Genomic DNA, 16,942 nt, shown 5'->3' with positions numbered 1-16,942 from the left:
AGCTCACAACAGCACAGTATCGCCGCCGAGAAGCAAGCGATATCCCAGGATGCTGTGAGTATGTGGATGTGATGTGATGTGTGAGGTGTGTGTGAGTGTGATCTGATTTGTGTGTGTGTGTATGTGTGTGTGTGTGTGCTGTTATGTGTGTGTATGTTCCGCAGCTGCAGGACCTTGATGTGTGGATGCGATGTGATGTGTGTGTGAGGTGTGTGTGAGAGGGAGTGTGAGCCGGTGTACACTGGTAACTATGATACACATCGGGTAACTAAGGGACCTTAGTTACCCGATGTGTATAATGGTTACCAGCTTTCACGGCCTCCGTCAAGATCCCAGCATCGCAAGGTTATGTCTGGCGCTGCCGGGATCCTGACGGAGCCGGTGTAGAAGCAAGCGATATCCCAGCATGTTGTGATGTGTGAGGTGTGTGTGAGAGTGAGTGTGAGAGTGAGTGTGATCTGATGTGTGTGTGTACTCACCTGGGAATCGGAGCTCCGTGTCAGTTGGGCCAGAGCGAGCGTGCATTGCGTGAGGGGGGCGGGGCCTGCAGAGAGCCGGGGCGAGAGGCCAATCCGTGTGGGGGGGGCGGGGCCATGGCGAGCCCAGCGGCCAATCAGCTTTGTGTCACCGTAAGGACATGTCACGGTGACACAATTTTGGAGCATGACAGACAGACAGACAGAATAAGGCAATTATATATATAGATGTGTATGTATGTGTGTAGGTATGTGTGTGTATAGATGTGTGTGTGTGTGTGTGGGGGTATGTGTGTGTGTGTAGGTATGTGTGTAGGTATGTGTGTGTGTAGGTATGTATGTGTATGTATAGATATAGATAGACAGATTCTCAAGTCATCTACTTCCTTTACATTTTCGGCGTGGCACATGAACATGGCATGAACTGAACATATGTATATGTCTGTATATGTATAATATACATTATATATATATATATATATATATATATATATATATTAGAGAAGAGAGAGAGAGAGACACACAGACAGACATATATATACACATAATATATATATATATATATATATATATATATATATTATGTGTATATATATGTCTGTCTGTCTGTGTGTCTCTCTCTCTCTCTCTTCTCTAATATATATATATATATATATATATATATATATATATACACATACATATGTGTGTACAGCCATGGCCAAAAGTTTTGAAAATGCTGAAAATATACAAAGTCTACTGCTTAAGTTTTTCTAATGGCAATTTGCATATACTCCAGAATGTCATAAAGAGTGATCAGCTTAACAGCAATTACTTGCAAAGTCAATATTGGCTAAGAAAATGAACTTTAACCCCCAAAACACATTTCAACAGCATTGCATTCCTGCCTAAAAAGGAGCAGCTAACATTGTTTTAGTGATTGTTCCATTAACACAGGTGTGGGTGTTGATGAGGACAGGGCTGGCGATCAATCAGTCATGATTAAGTAAGAATGACACCATTGGACACTTTAAAAGGAGGCTGGTGCTTGGTATCATTGTTTCTCTTCAGTTAACCATGGTTATCTCTAAAGAAACACGTGCAGCCATCATTGCTCTGCACAAAAATGGCCTAACAGATAAGAGTATCGCAGCTACAAAGATTGCACCTCAGTCACAATCTATCGCATCATCAAGAACTTCAAGGAGAGAGCTTCCATTTCTGCCAAAAAGGCTCCAGGGTGCCCAAGAAGAACCAGCAAACGCCAGGACCGTCATGGAACAAAACATAGAGATTTTGGGTCCATGGCCTGGAAACTCCCCAGATCTTAATCCCATTGAAAACTTGTGGGCAATCATCAAGAGACGGGTGGACAAACATAAACCAACAAATTCTGGCAAAATGCAAGCATTGCTTATGCAAGAATGGACAGCTATCAGTCAGGATTTGCTCCAGAAGTTGATTGAGAGCATGCCAGGGAGAATTGCAGAGGTCCTGAAGAAGAAGGGTCAACACTGCAAATATTGACTTGCTGCATTAACTCATTCTAACTGTCAATATAAGCTTTTGGTCTCATAATATGATTGCAATTATATTTCTGTATGTGATGTAAACATCAGACAAACACAATTAAAAACTAGAGGGCAACAGATCATGTGAAAATATCATTTTGGTGTCATTCTCAAAACTTTTGGCCATGACTGTATGCATATATACATACATATATGTGTGTGTGTATATATATATACGAGAGATATATATAGATATATATGTGTGTGTGTGTGTGTGTATAGTATGTGTGTACTGTGGTGTGTGTGAGTGTGTGCATATAGTATGTATGTACTGTGTGTGCATATACAGTGCCTACAAGTAGTATTCAACCCCCTGCAGATTTAGCAGGTTTACACATTCGGAATTAACTTGGCATTGTGACATTTGGACTGTAGATCAGCCTGGAAGTGTGAAATGCACTGCAGCAAAAAAGAATGTTATTTCTTTTTTTATTTTTTTTTTTTTTAAATTGTGAAAAGTTTATTCAGAGGGTCATTTATTATTCAATCCCTCAAACCACCAGAATTCTTTTTGGTTCCCCTAAAGTATTAAGAAGTATTTCAGGCACAAAGAACAATGAGCTTCACATGTTTGGATTAATTATCTCTTTTTACAGCCTTTTCTGACTAATTAAGACCCTCCCCAAACTTGTGAACAGCACTCATACTTGGTCAACATGGGAAAGACAAAGGAGCATTCCAAGGCCATCAGAGACAAGATTGTGGAGGGTCACAAGGCTGGCAAGGGGTACAAAACCCTTTCCAAGGAGTTGGGCCTACCTGTCTCTACTGTTGGGAGCATCATCCGGAAGTGGAAGGCTTATGGAACTACTGTTAGCCTTCCACGGCCTGGACAGCCTTTGAAAGTTTCCACCCGTGCCGAGGCCAGGCTTGTCTGAAGAGTCAAGGCTAACCCAAGGACAACAAGGAAGGAGCTCCGGGAAGATCTCATGGCAGTGGGGACATTGGTTTCAGTCAATACCATAAGTAACGTACTCCACCGCAATGGTCTCCGTTCCAGACGAGCCCGTAAGGTACCTTTTACTTTCAAAGCGTCATGTCAAGGCTCGTCTACAGTTTGCTCATGATCACTTGGAGGACTCTGAGACAGACTGGTTCAAGATTCTCTGGTCTGATGAGACCAAGATCGAGATCTTTGGTGCCAACCACACACGTGACATTTGGAGACTGGATGGCACTGCATACGACCCCAAGAATACCATCCCTACAGTCAAGCATGGTGGTGGCAGCATCATGCTGTGGGGCTGTTTCTCAGCCAAGGGGCCTGGCCATCTGGTCCGCATCCATGGGAAGATGGATAGCACGGCCTACCTGGAGATTTTGGCCAAGAACCTCCGCTCCTCCATTAAGGATCTTAAGATGGGTCGTCATTTCAATTTCCAACAAGACAACGACCCAAAGCACACAGCCAAGAAAACCAAGGCCTGGTTCAAGAGGGAAAAAATCAAGGTGTTGCAGTGGCCTAGTCAGTCTCCTGACCTTAACCCAATTGAAAACTTGTGGAAGGAGCTCAAGATTAAAGTCCACATGAGACACCCAAAGAACCTAGATAACTTGGAGAAGATCTGCATGGAGGAGTGGGCCAAGATAACTCCAGAGACCTGTGCCGGGCTGATCAGGTCTTATAAAAGACGATTATTAGCTGTAATTGCAAACAAGGGTTATTCCACAAAATATTAAACCTAGGGGTTGAATAATAATTGACCCACACTTTTATGTTGAAAATTTATTAAAATTTAACTGACCAACATAACAACTTGTTGGTTTGTAAGATTTATGCATCTGTTAATAAATCCTACTCTTGTTTGAAGTTTGCAGGCTCTAACTTATTTGCATCTTATCAAACCTGCTAAATCTGCAGGGGGTTGAATACTACTTGTAGGCACTGTATATGCAAGTGTGTGTGTGTAATTATATATATATATATATATATATATATATATATATATATATATATATATATATATATATATATATATATATATATATATATATATATAATATATATATGTGTATATATATATAATATATATATGTGTATATATATGTGTATATATATGTGCGTATATATATATATATATATATATGTATATATATATGTGTATATATATATATATGTATATATATATGTGTATAATATATATATATATATATATATATATATATATATATATATATAATGTGTGTGTATGTATGTATGTATATGTGTATATATATATGTATGTATATATATATATATATATATATATATATATATATATTCTACACATCACCAATTTTTTAAAGTAAATACATTTTTAAAGGTGCTATTGATATGAAGAACAATAAAGAGAAATGGCACACTGAGAAAGTATTGAACACATGAAGAAAGAAAGGTGCAAAAAGCCATGGAAAGTCATGACACCAGTTGAAATCTATCATTATTTGGAAAGGAATCCTGCCACTTGCTGAAAAATAATATCTCGTTCCACTGATGGCCTATAAAAAGATGTCTAATTAACAAGGTGCCACACAAGAAACATCTCATGATGGGTAAAAGCAGCGCGCTGTCGCAAGACCTTCACAACCTTATTGTTGCAAAAGATTCTGATGGCAGAAGAAAAATTTCTAAAGTTCTGAAAGTTCCAGTGAGCACTGTTGGGGCCATAATCGGCAAGTGACAAGAACATCATCTAAACATAAACCAGCCACGCCCAGGTGATCCCAACAAGATTTCAGAGGAGTGAAAATAATTTTTGGAAGAGTTGTCCAAGAGCCAAAGACCACCTGTGGAGAGCTACAGAAAGACCTGGAATCAGCAGGTACAATTGTTTCAAAGAAAACAATAAGTAATGCACTCCACCTCCATGGTCTGTATGGACACTCACAACACAAGGCTCCATTGCTGAACAAAAAGATTGTTGAAAAACATTTAACGTTTGCTCAATAACATTTAGACAAGTCTGTGAAATACTGGGAGAATATAGTCTGGTAAGATGAGATGAAAATTGAACTCTTTGGATGCCATAATACACACCATGGTTGGAGACTAAAATGGCAAATCACCCCAAAAACACCATACTAACAGTGATGTTTGGAAGTGGGAACATCATGGTGTGTGGCTGTTTTTCAGCATACAACATTGGCAAAGTTCATGTGATTAAAAAAAGGATGAAAGAACAAATATATTGAGACATTCTTGATAACAGTCTGCTGCTATCTACCAGGGTGATGAAGATAAAATGAGGATGGACATTTCAGGAAGTCAAAGATCCCAAACACACAGCCAAGGAAACTCGCAATGATTTCAGAGAAAAAATAAAGGTGCTACAATGACCCAGACGATAACCTGACCTGAATCCAATAAATAGTTTATAGACTGAACTAAAGGTCAGAGATGATAGAAGGAGCCCACATGAGCTTCAGGATTTGAAGAGTGTTTGTGTGAAAGGATGGGGCAAAATCACACCTGAGCAATGCAGGCGACTAGCTTCTCCATACAGGAGTTATCTTGAAGCTGTCATTACCAATAAAAGCTTTTGTACAAAATATTAAATACATTTCAGTAAGTGTTCAATACTTTTTCCCGGTGTCATTCTTCATTATTACACATCACTAGATTTATGGACATTTTTGGTTTGATAACTTTGTCTGTGTGGTTTAGATGGGTTGTTACCGACATCTGGGGAGAAATATATTTACTTTGAAAATTGGTGACGTGTTCAATACTTATTTCTCAAGCTGTATATCTATGCAAGTAATATATATAATATATTTATTTATATTGTACCGCCATAATACGCTGTCTGTAGATTGTACCGCCATCATACGCTGCCTGTGGATAAATCAATTCTACATGTATATAAAAGTATATTATGACATTTGCTGCCTTTGCATAGTAAATCCTCTGCCTGCTTCACATACGTGTTTGGCTAGGTTCACATTTCCATTGTTTTAAATCCGTCAGGTCCATCAGCAACGGAGTTGTGTTTTAGATGTCAACTGACGCAACAGATGTGTTTTTCACAGGATTCCTTTCACAGGAATCCTGTGAAAAAACTGATCCGTCGCGTTTGTTACATCCGCTGTGTGCCAAACATGCTGGGCATGCTCAGTAGAGCATGACATAATCCAGCGCTGGATTCCGTCGTAAAACGGATTACGACGGAATCCGGCACCATAGACATCCATTACAAGCTTGACGGATGGCGACGGATTCCTGCGCGGCACGTTAACTTTGACGGCCCAAAAAACGTTACATTCTGCGTTGCTCCCGCCCGGCGGTCAGTCAAAAAATGACTGACCGTGGCGCAGCGGATGCAATGCAAGGTCATCAGTCGCAATGCGCCACTAATACAATTCTATGGGACCCAACGGAATCCGCTAAACGGATGCCGTTGTTTAGCATAGCCGCGGATTGTGACTGATACATTTTTACGGAAATGTGAACCTAGCCTTAGTCTGTAGTTCCGATGACAATATGGTTACTGATAAGGATTGCAGCTTTCCCACCCTCCTGCATGGCTCTGCTCTCTAGTTATACAGTAACCTGAGTCCCTGCCCCTAGGGGTACACTAATTTACCATTGACAATTAGCAGAACGTTGGTTGAGAACCTCTTTATGCCCATTATAATGTCTGGTATTCTTGTGTTTTTAGTCTAAGGGAAAACAGCAAAAAAAATAAAAAAAATTCAAATAGTTTTTCGGTTCCTAGAATAAAACAGTCAATAAAAGAAGATTACTGTGTAGAAGATAAACTAACTTTTCAACCAACGACTGCAATAGTTTCTAGAGAAGAATACAAAATGAAATCTGCGCTGTGATTGGTTGTTATTAGCAACAATTACCATTTTTGTATTAGATGGGTTCATAAATGACTACACAATACAATATGATTAGTATTAAAGAGACTGTCCCATTCCAGTTATTATTAGCCCATTGGCTGCAAAACATATCAATTAACAAACTAAGCTTTTATATACCCTCCCTGCATTCAGCAATACCTCTCTGGTAAAACCCCAACTTTATTGATAGGCTGCAGTGGTAACATTACATCAACACTGTGTGCAGCCAATCCCTGAGATCGGAGGCTCTGGCTCTGCTCCCAGTCCTTGTTGATAGGCTAGATTGGTGATGACATATCAACACTGTGTGCAGCCAATCCCTGAGATCGAAGGCTCTGGCTCTGCTCCCAGTCCTTGTTGATAGGCTAGATTGGTGATGACATATCAACACTGTGTGCAGCCAATCCCTGAGATCGAAGGCTCTGGCTCTGCTCCCAGTCCTTGTTGATAGGCTAGATTGGTGATGACATATCAACACTGTGTGCAGCCAATCCCTGAGATCGAAGGCTCTGGCTCTGCTCCAGTCCTTGTTGATAGGCTAGATTGGTGATGACATATCAGCACTGTGTGCAGCCAATCTCTGAGATCGGAGGCTCTGGCTCTGCTCCCAGTCCTTGTTGATAGGCTAGATTGGTGATGACATATCAGCACTGTGTGCAGCCAATCCCTGAGATCGGAGGCTCTGGCTCTGCTCCCAGTCCTTGTTGATAGACTACAATGGTAACATCACATCAACAGCTGTGCAGCCAATCCCTGAAATCCGTGGCTCTGCCACTGCTCCAGGCCTTGTTGTTAGGCTGCAGTGGTGATGTCACATCATCAGCAAAGACCAGAGCAGCGGCAGAGAGGTATCACTGGACCCAGGAAGGGTGATGAGAAACTCATTTTGTTATTTTATATGTCTCTGATCCTAAGGGGTAATACAGGACACTCCCTTTAATTCTCATCATGCAGCCATTCCCATACACGACCAACAGGGACCTAGTGTGCTGCATTGTGGGATTGAAAAGGGGGAATTGCTGTTCTATATATTTAAATGTTTATTAGTTTAGACTTTTTGCTATTTAGATGTCATATTAATGTTTGTTCACATTTTCCTTTCGTTCTACTATATATTTGACATATTGTGCCAAAAAACTCCAGACGAACCCATAGGCCCCTATGTTTCAAACTAAAGTCCCATGGCATATGCAATCCAGTATAGAAAACCATAGTCTGCCTCACTTTCCTATACAGCGGGACATAGTATAAGGGCTAGGACACCTAAAGCGGGCTTTACACGCAACAACATCACTAACAAGATGTTGTTGGGGTCACGGAATTCGTGACGCTCATCCGGCCACGTTAGCGATGTCGTTGGGTGTGACACCGCAGGAACGACAGTTAACTATCAGAAATATTAACCATATCGTTGATCGTTGTCCAGTCGTTCCTATCCCGATTATCGTTGCTGTTGCAGGTATGATGTTGTTCGTCGTTCCTGCGGCAGTACACATCGCTATGTGTGACACCGCAGGAACGAAAAAACAACATCCTACCTGCGGACGCACTCAATGAGGCAGGAAGGAGGTGGGCGGGATGTTCGGCCCGCTCATCCCCGCCCCTCCACTTCTATTGGGCGGCCGCTGTGACGCCGAACAAACCGCCCCCTTAGAAAGGAGGCAGTTCGCTGGCCACAGCGACGTCGCTAGGCAGGTAAGTATGTGAGATGGGTGTAAGCGATGTTGTGCGCAACGGGCAGCGATTTGCCCGTGATGCACAACCGACGGGGGCGGGTATGCTCGCTAGCGAGATCGATGCGTGTAAAGCCCGCTGAAAGCTCAAACCGTGCCGTCTACGTTACTTTACTATTTGAGTCAATGGCCAACGTATGGTACTGTTATGTGCCATATATCAGCGGTACCTATATGTGGGTGGGGGTAGATTTTGGGGTAATTGAAGTGCTTTTTTACAGAAACCTTTTCGATATCAGACTACAGATAATTGGGTGAAAGCTTGTGTAGCCATGGACACCTCAAGATGTAGAGCGGATGCTTTCCTCTGGAATGAACGGATACCGAGCTTCTATATTTTCACGTAGGATATATTAAAAAGCCGAGCCGTTAGACGTCTTCACCCATTTATTAACTCCTCCTAACCAACATCTGCAGCAACAGGTTCTCACATGAGGAGAGCGATGTCCACAGAGCAGACATAAGCTTTACTACTTGACATTGATTATTGAGAGCTTAATATGAATCTTGGCAGGGATAATACGATCTATGAAGGAGAACTTACAAGCTAAGTCAGATGAAGTCTTCATTTATAGGAATTTTCTATTTTTGATTATTTTCTAGCTCCGCTCTTGATTTGGTACCCCATATCATATCACCTGCTTTTACATAGGACTGCAGATAAACCTTAGACTTTACACAAACCATAACGACTGTCCACATTCTGTAGTTATACTGATTGGATCGCTGTGTAATATTGCACATACGTGTGTGCTATACAGACATATTCGGGATAATACAGTCCCACTCGCTTTATAATGCCGGTAACCTACATACAATTCTAGTGCATTTGCATTTTGCTTTTGAAGCTCCATCCATATCTGCTCATTATTGTCCTTCACAGCCCGGTTCTAGCAGTGTCTCACGCTGAAAATTATTTTCCCTAATGATCTCTTTGACAAAAACTGGAACATTTGAACCACAAAGCCTGACTTTACAGAATGTTTTCAGGAGCAGTGATCTGTGCCTCATTCATCGATGACCCCACCAGCATCCATCTGTCACCCAGGACCTACCACTATGCCCTGCTGCTCGCATGCAAGTTATAGCCACAGTCCTTGCTATTACATAGTATGCGGATGAGCTGAGTTTTCTTTTTACTCCCCAGGCCAACCTTTTAATAAGCTTTCCTGCAAACAAAAAAAAATAAATACCAAGATCATGGTCTTCACATGACATCCACCAAATTGCAAACTCAGATATGTGTCATCTGATCATGTCAACCCTGCGATGTAAAAATCCCAATAGGCAAACTGAATTGCATCTGTTGACATCCCAGGATGTAGTGTCACATTCACTTTTATGTATGGATTGGAAACCAAAGCACAGTATGTTAACCAAGACTGGGATATGTGCATGATTGTAAGAGGATCTGCATGATTGAACATGATACATTCCCTTTGGCTGCACATAGGCTGTGCCAGGTATTCGGATCACTGTAACGTCATAGGCATATTCTCCTGGGAAGCTCCACTGGGGTCAGACTGCAATCTCTGCCACACATCTGTATGGATGGCATCACCCCACAGCTGGCAGCTTTTGCCTAGATGCTTTTAACATCTTCATTAAAATTTTAAATTGGGAAGGAAAGTCTCCAGTTATGAAGGCAAAATCTTGAAAGCGCCGGCTTACAGAACACATACGGTAGAACACTCTGCTGACCGGGTCTCTTGTCAGAATCTTCTTTCTCTCTATGCTGAGACTACAGAGATTTCTAACTTGTAACAGATTCTATTATATGTTACACTTTGTATCTGCTCTACATCTTCAAAACTGTTCCAGAATAACACCCAATACCAATGGTCTCCAGTACTGTTCCAGAATAATGCCCAATACCAATGGTCTCTAGTACTGTTCCGGAATAATGCCCAATACGAATGGTCTCCAGTACTGTTCCAGAATAACGCCCAAAACCAATGGTCTCCAGTACTGTTTCGGAATGACGCCCAATACCAATGGTCTCCAGTACTGTTTCGGAATAACGCCCAGTACCAATAGTCTCCAATACTATTCCGGAATACCACCCAATACCAGTGGTCTCCAGTACTATTCCGGAATAACGCCCAATACCAATGGTCTCCAGTACTATTCCGGAATAACGCCAAATACCAATGGTCTCCAGTACTGTACCGGAATAGCGCCCAATACCAATGATCTCCAGTATTCTTCCGGAATAACGCCCAAAACTAATGGTCTCCAGTATGGTTTCGGAATAATGCCCAATACCAATGGTCTCCAGTACTATTTCTGAATAACGCCCAATACTAATGGTGTCCAGTACTATTTCGGAATAACGCCCAATATCAGTGGTGTCCAGTACTATTTCGGAATAACGCCCAATACCAGTGGTCTCCAGTACTATTCCGGAATAACGCCCAATACCAGTGGTCTCCAGTACTATTCCGGAATAACGCCCAATACCAGTGGTCTCCAGTACTATTCCGGAATAACGCCCAATACCAATGGTCTCCAGTATTTTGGTTTGGGGTAAGGAAACCCGGCCAATCCTTCTACTTGAACCATTCCATATCGGTCAGTATTGTCTGTGCTTTGTTATATAAATAGGAGGGTAGCCATGTTGTCACCCTTGATGCATTTGAAGTGAATGGGTCCCATATTACATTACCACCAAAGATAAAGCATTGATACAGCAAAATAAGATTTTAGTCACTTTGTCTGTTTTAGGATACATTCACGCAACTATTTTTTCGGTCTAAGTTCTGTTCATTGGAAGAAAGTTGACATTACTGTGACAGTAATCGGACCAATAGAATAGAATAGGCCTGTTCAGATGACCTTTTAATTTTAACAAAATTTTCCGCATTAAATAATATATACACCAGTTTCTTCTGTATTTCAAAAAGAACTTTCCTATTGGCCGCCCCCAAAAAATCTGATCCGTTTTCCATGGATACATTGCCATTTTTTAATCTTGGAAAGTATATTTGGCCTTGAAACTAATATTCACCGTTGATGTATAAAAATGAAGGAAAATACAAAGCAAACAGTCTTCAAAAATTGGACGATTTTTTTTTCCTACACACTCGTGTGAACTCAGCCTAAAGGCCCCGTTACACGCAACAACATCGCTAATAAGATATCGCTGGGGGTCACGGAATTCGTGACGCACATCCGGCGTCGTTAGTGATGTTGTTGCGTGTGACACCTACGAGCGACCGCTAATGATCCAAAAAACGGCAAAAATCATTGATTCTTGACACGTCGTTCCTTTCCCAAATATCTTTACTCATTTTGGACGCAGGTTGTTCGTCGTTCCTGAGGCAGCACACATCGCTACGTGTGACACCCCGGGAACGACGAACAACAGCGTTCCTGCGTCCTCTGGCAACGAGGTGGGAGTGACGTTCATGTGGCTGCTCTCCGCCCCTCCGCTTCTATTGCTGGCCCGCTGTGTAATGTCGCTGTGACGCTGCAAGAACTGCCCCCTTAGAAAAGAGGCGGTTCGCCGGCCATAGCGTCGTCTTTAGGAAGGTATGTGCATGTGACGCGTACTAACGATATTGTTCACCATGGGCAGCGATTTGCCCGTGACGCACAAACGACGGGGGCGGGTGCAATCGCTAGCGATGTTGCAGCGTGTAAAGCGGCCTTTAGAGTCACCTGGTCTGATAGTTCTCAGATTGACCCAAACGCTACAGATATACAATGAGAAAGTTAAGAATCTGGTCCAAAACACAGTTTTACGTATCCAGAAAAAAAAAAAAAAAACCCGGGATGTCATTCTGCAAAGAAAGTGTTAAGGGAGCCGAGTCCCTGCCTGCTGTGCAGTTTAACAAATCCAATAAGCTTGCAGCTATTCACATACCCAGATGTGCCGGCTGATACCTTATTTGCTTTTTGAAATGACACTTTGCCTACAAATGCAGTGATTCCAATATCTACTACCCCAAGACTCCTGCGAAGCAAACGTGTGAAAGAAAAGCAAGTAAGGAAAGGAAAACTTACCCTGAAGGATGTGGATTGCAGGGCATTTGTTGTGGTGGTCCTGGCAGCGATGTTGCAGGTAGGCTGCGAGTTCTCACAATGGCTCCTCTACAATCACGCTCTATCCTTCTTCTCAGCATCACACTCCTTGTACTTGCATATTCTCTGTTCTTCTTAATAAATTGTCTGCTTTTTATTTTGTTTGCTTGGAGTTTCCACCAAAGAAATCCTGCGTGAAGGAAGCCTCGGTGCTGTCAGCAGCGCTCTAAATCCAGAGTATTTCCTGAGGAATCTCAGCTCTGCACGTGAGATTGTAATAAAGGGAGAAGCACTGACCCTACATAATCATCTTCAGAAGACATTAAAATTTGATCACACATACACAACGCTTGTGGATTCTCCAGCTCTGCTTCTCGCTCCTTACCTGTGGGTTACCATCTCAGTAACCAGTGCAAGGTGCATCACACTGTGGAGGCGGCAAGTCTGGCAAGGAAAGGGTTATATGGGGAAGATGCATCCGTCACAAGATTTCCCACATTATCGTATGTTTGGCCACAGCTCTTCTTAAACTTTTCCCACATTCTTCAAGCTTTTTTTTTTTTTTTCCTTCTTTCCGTTTCTTCCAGACAGATGATGCTGCTCCTCTCTCTCTCTTTTTCTTGAAAGTGTAGGTGGGCAAATCCCTGAAAAGCTGCAATGGTGCTGACAGTCATATGGACAATACCAGGCGGAAGGCACAGACAAGTGTGTGAGAAGCTATTCTCTGCGAGGATCCAGTGACAGCCCGCCGCTTCCATACATAATCAAACCACTAATTACTTTTCCTGATGGACAGCAGCTTAGGAACATCGCAGGAATGAGCGGCTGATATGATGTCTGATAGGTGCGGTGTGACCGAGCTGCCTTTCCATGGAGACGTGCACATTGCACGAAGCTGCAGCGCTCCCATGCCACCAGGTAGACTGCACAAGTCATATTTGACACCCACTCGAGTGTTTTTGTTTGCTGAGGTTGGAGGGAGGCTCACGGGCAGGCTTATTTCACTCCGAACCATTTCCAGCTTCTTAGCAGCACAGCATCTCCGAGGATGCAGCCACTTATTTCATTTGTGACACCTATGCTTTTCCAAAGGAGCCCGTCCTATAATTACGACGACAACGTTTATGGAAAATTGTGTTTAGGAAACCATCGACCATCGGTAGCCTAAAATATCACACTTTAATTATCCTTTCCTTTTATAAGGAAGGAAAAACAAATAGGTTTCTGTATTACTGAAGAGCGAAACCTGGCATCCTTTTATTGCTGCTTTGTGTAAACGGAATATTAGAAAAAAAAAAATATTTCCTTACGTATCGACTGGTCACTTAAGTGTTGTGCTTGTTTCCTGCAGTATTGACTCGTAATGTCTGACCCCATTGGGACAAATGTTAATCACCAGTGTTTTCTCGCGAAGCCAAGTTCCACTTTTTACAGCAGAGCGCATAAAGCAAATTACATTTTAGACTCCCCTGATTTGAAATGAATGTGTGCATACTCAAAACGAGGAGTGCAGTGACATTTGTCCAAAAGTGTCCATACACATTAGACTTATGCATCATTACAGCCATAATTAACAATTGCAATTCAACAGGGAATGATCATTTTGGGCGTCTGATGATAATAATCTGATTAAAGATTTTTCTTTTGTTCTTACTAAAGATTTTTTCATCCACTATTAGTTTTTCCCTGAAAAAAAAACAAAACAATCCAAGAAATATCTTTCATCCTTTGCCGTGCGTGTGTCGAATATCGACAAAAATGTGTATAACTGCATGAGTGTAAAGCGGGGTTTACACGCTACGATATCGTTAATGAATTATCGTCGGGGTCACGGTGTTTGTGACGCACATCCAGCTTCATTAACGAGATTGCAGCGTGTGACACCTTTGAGCGACCTTAAACGATTGCAAAAGTAGTCAAAATCGTTTGCCGCGGAGCGGTCGTCCTGAAACAAAAAATCGTTTAATGTTTATTAGCGATGTTGTTCGTCGTTCCTGCGGCAGCACGCATCGCTATGTGTGACACCGCAGGAGCGACGAACATCTCCTTACCTGCCTCCACCAGCAGTGCGGAAGGAAGGAGGTGGGTGGGATGTTATGTCCCGCTCATCTCCGCCCCTCCGCTTCTATTGGACGCCTGCCGTGTGACCCCACACGAACCGCCCCCTTAGAAAGGAGGCGGATCGCCGGCCAGAGCGACGTCGCAGAGCAGATATGTGCGTGTGACGCGGCCGTAGCGATAATGTTCGCTACGGTAGCGATCACACAATATCGCACGTACGACGGGGGCGGGTGCTATCGCGCTCGACATCGCTAGCCGATGCTAGCGATGTCGCAGCGTGTAAAGCCCGCTTAATTGTTTACTGTGTTGTTCAACCATCAACCTACTTATAAGTGAAGTGTACGACCACCTAAAGAAACTCTAAAAGCAGAAAATTCGCAAAAAAAATAAAAAACACCCTAGTAATTCCTTTTAATCTCCTCCTATTTTGTTATATATTACATTTAAAGCCAAGACGTATGTAAAGAAATCTTATCCATGTGTCTCAAGATATCAGCCTTGTCCCTCCACTTCCCTCACTCTTCCTGTGTGTGGCTTTTAGACAACTTGCTGCAGCAGAAGCGTAAAGGGAACCTGTCAGGGACAATATGCACCCAGAACCACGAGCAGTTCTGGGTGCATATTGCTAATCCCTGCCTAACTGTCTCTGTATACACTAGCATAAATAAAAAGATCTTTAGAAAAAGTATTTCTAAAGATTGTTTCTTGTATGCTAATGAGGCCAGCAACTAGTCGTAAGGGCGTTACTTCCCTTGGCTAGTTGGCCCACATCGAATACTAGCACGCCCCAGTGGGCGTACTAACATGCTAATGAATGCGCAGCGACGCTGCACATACCTCACGCTTGATGGCGGCCAGAGGCACATGGATGCGCACTGAACATGATCCGGAGTCCCCGGGACTTCCCATCATGCGCACTAAATTGATGCCGGGTGTAAGCTTCCTGGCTTACACCCAGGTATGGTGCACATGATCGGATGAGTTGGGGACTCTGGATTATGCCCAATGCGCCTCAGGCCGCCATCAAGACTGGGGTATGTACGCAACACTGCACATTCGTTAGCATATTAGCACGCCCACAGGGGTGTGCTAGCATGCTATGTGGGCCGACCAGCCAAGGGAAGTAAAAACTGCTTTACATGCAGTGGCATCGCTAGCGATGTTGCTCGTGATAGCACCCGCCCCCGTCGTTTGTGCGTCACAGGCAAATCGCTGCCCGTGTCGCAGAATATCGCTAGGACGCGTAACATGTACTTACTTCCTGGCAACGTCGCTGAGGGCGGCGAATAACCTCTTCCTTAAGGGGGAGGTTCGTGCGGCGTCACAGCGACGTCACACGGCAGGCGTCCAATAGAAGCTGAGGGGCGGAGAGCAGCCGCATGAGTCACGCCCACCTCGTTGCCGGAGGACGCAGGTACGGTGTTGTTCGTCATTCCTGGGGTGTCACACGTAGCGATGTGTGCTGCCTCAGGAACGACGAACAACCTGTGTCCAGCACCAGCAACGATATTTGGGATTTGAACGACGTATCAACGATCAACGATTAGGTGAGTATTTTTTGATCGTTAGCGGTCGCTCGTACGTGTCACACGCAACGACGTCGCTAACGAGGCCGGATGGGCGTCACGAATTCCGTGACCCCAACGACCTCTCGTTAGCGATGTTGTTGCGTGTAAAGCCCCCTTTACTCCCTTGCAACTAGTCCCTGGCCTCATTAGGATATAAAGGATCTTTAGAAATACTTTTTCTAAAGATCTCTTTCTATATGCTAGTTGCAGGGTTCCCCAACTCCAGTCCTCGAGGGCCGCCAACAGTGCATGTTTTCAGGATTTCCTTAGCATTGCATGGGTGTTTGGAATCATCAACTGTGCAGGTGATTAAATTATCACATGTGCAATACTAAGGAAATCCTGAAAACATGCACTGTTGGCGGCCCTTGAGGACTGGAATTGGGGACCCATGTGCTAGTGTATACAGGGACGGTTAGGCAGGGATTAGCAATATACACCCCGAACTGCTCGTGGTCCTGGGTGCATATTGGACCTGACAGGTTCCCTTTAACTGTTGTGCCCTGTCTACAGTCAGACAAACAGTCGCCAATTTTCAACCCTGTGGTTCAGTTGGTTACCAGCAAAAACTGATCCCCAGGAGATTAACCCTTTTGTTCTCTATAACATTTTTACAAAACTGACTGTTTAGGATCATGCAGAAAAAGCTGCAGACTTACAATGACTACTATATTTTTGGTTTCAGTGTCCCTTTAATAAAATAAAGG

General features: G+C 43.1%; 2 protein-coding genes across 3 annotated transcripts in view; one reads left to right on the top strand and one right to left on the bottom strand.

Moving 5' to 3' along the window:
• The window catches only part of CHRM5 (cholinergic receptor muscarinic 5), a 290,345-nt gene extending 276,678 nt beyond the window's left edge, over positions 1–13,667 (bottom strand). The window contains exon 1 of the mRNA XM_075330915.1: positions 12,589–13,667. The gene's annotated coding sequence lies outside the window, so the exon portion shown is untranslated. The remainder of the gene's footprint in view (positions 1–12,588) is intronic.
• Positions 1–16,942, top strand: part of AVEN (apoptosis and caspase activation inhibitor) — a 662,713-nt gene that overhangs the window by 233,345 nt on the left and 412,426 nt on the right. The window lies entirely within an intron of this gene.

Source organism: Anomaloglossus baeobatrachus, chromosome 12 (genome assembly GCF_048569485.1).
Source record: "Anomaloglossus baeobatrachus isolate aAnoBae1 chromosome 12, aAnoBae1.hap1, whole genome shotgun sequence".
Lineage (NCBI taxonomy): Eukaryota > Metazoa > Chordata > Amphibia > Anura > Aromobatidae > Anomaloglossus > Anomaloglossus baeobatrachus.
The sequence above is the reverse complement of the archived record's forward strand: the minus strand, read 5'-3'. Positions and strand labels throughout refer to the sequence as shown.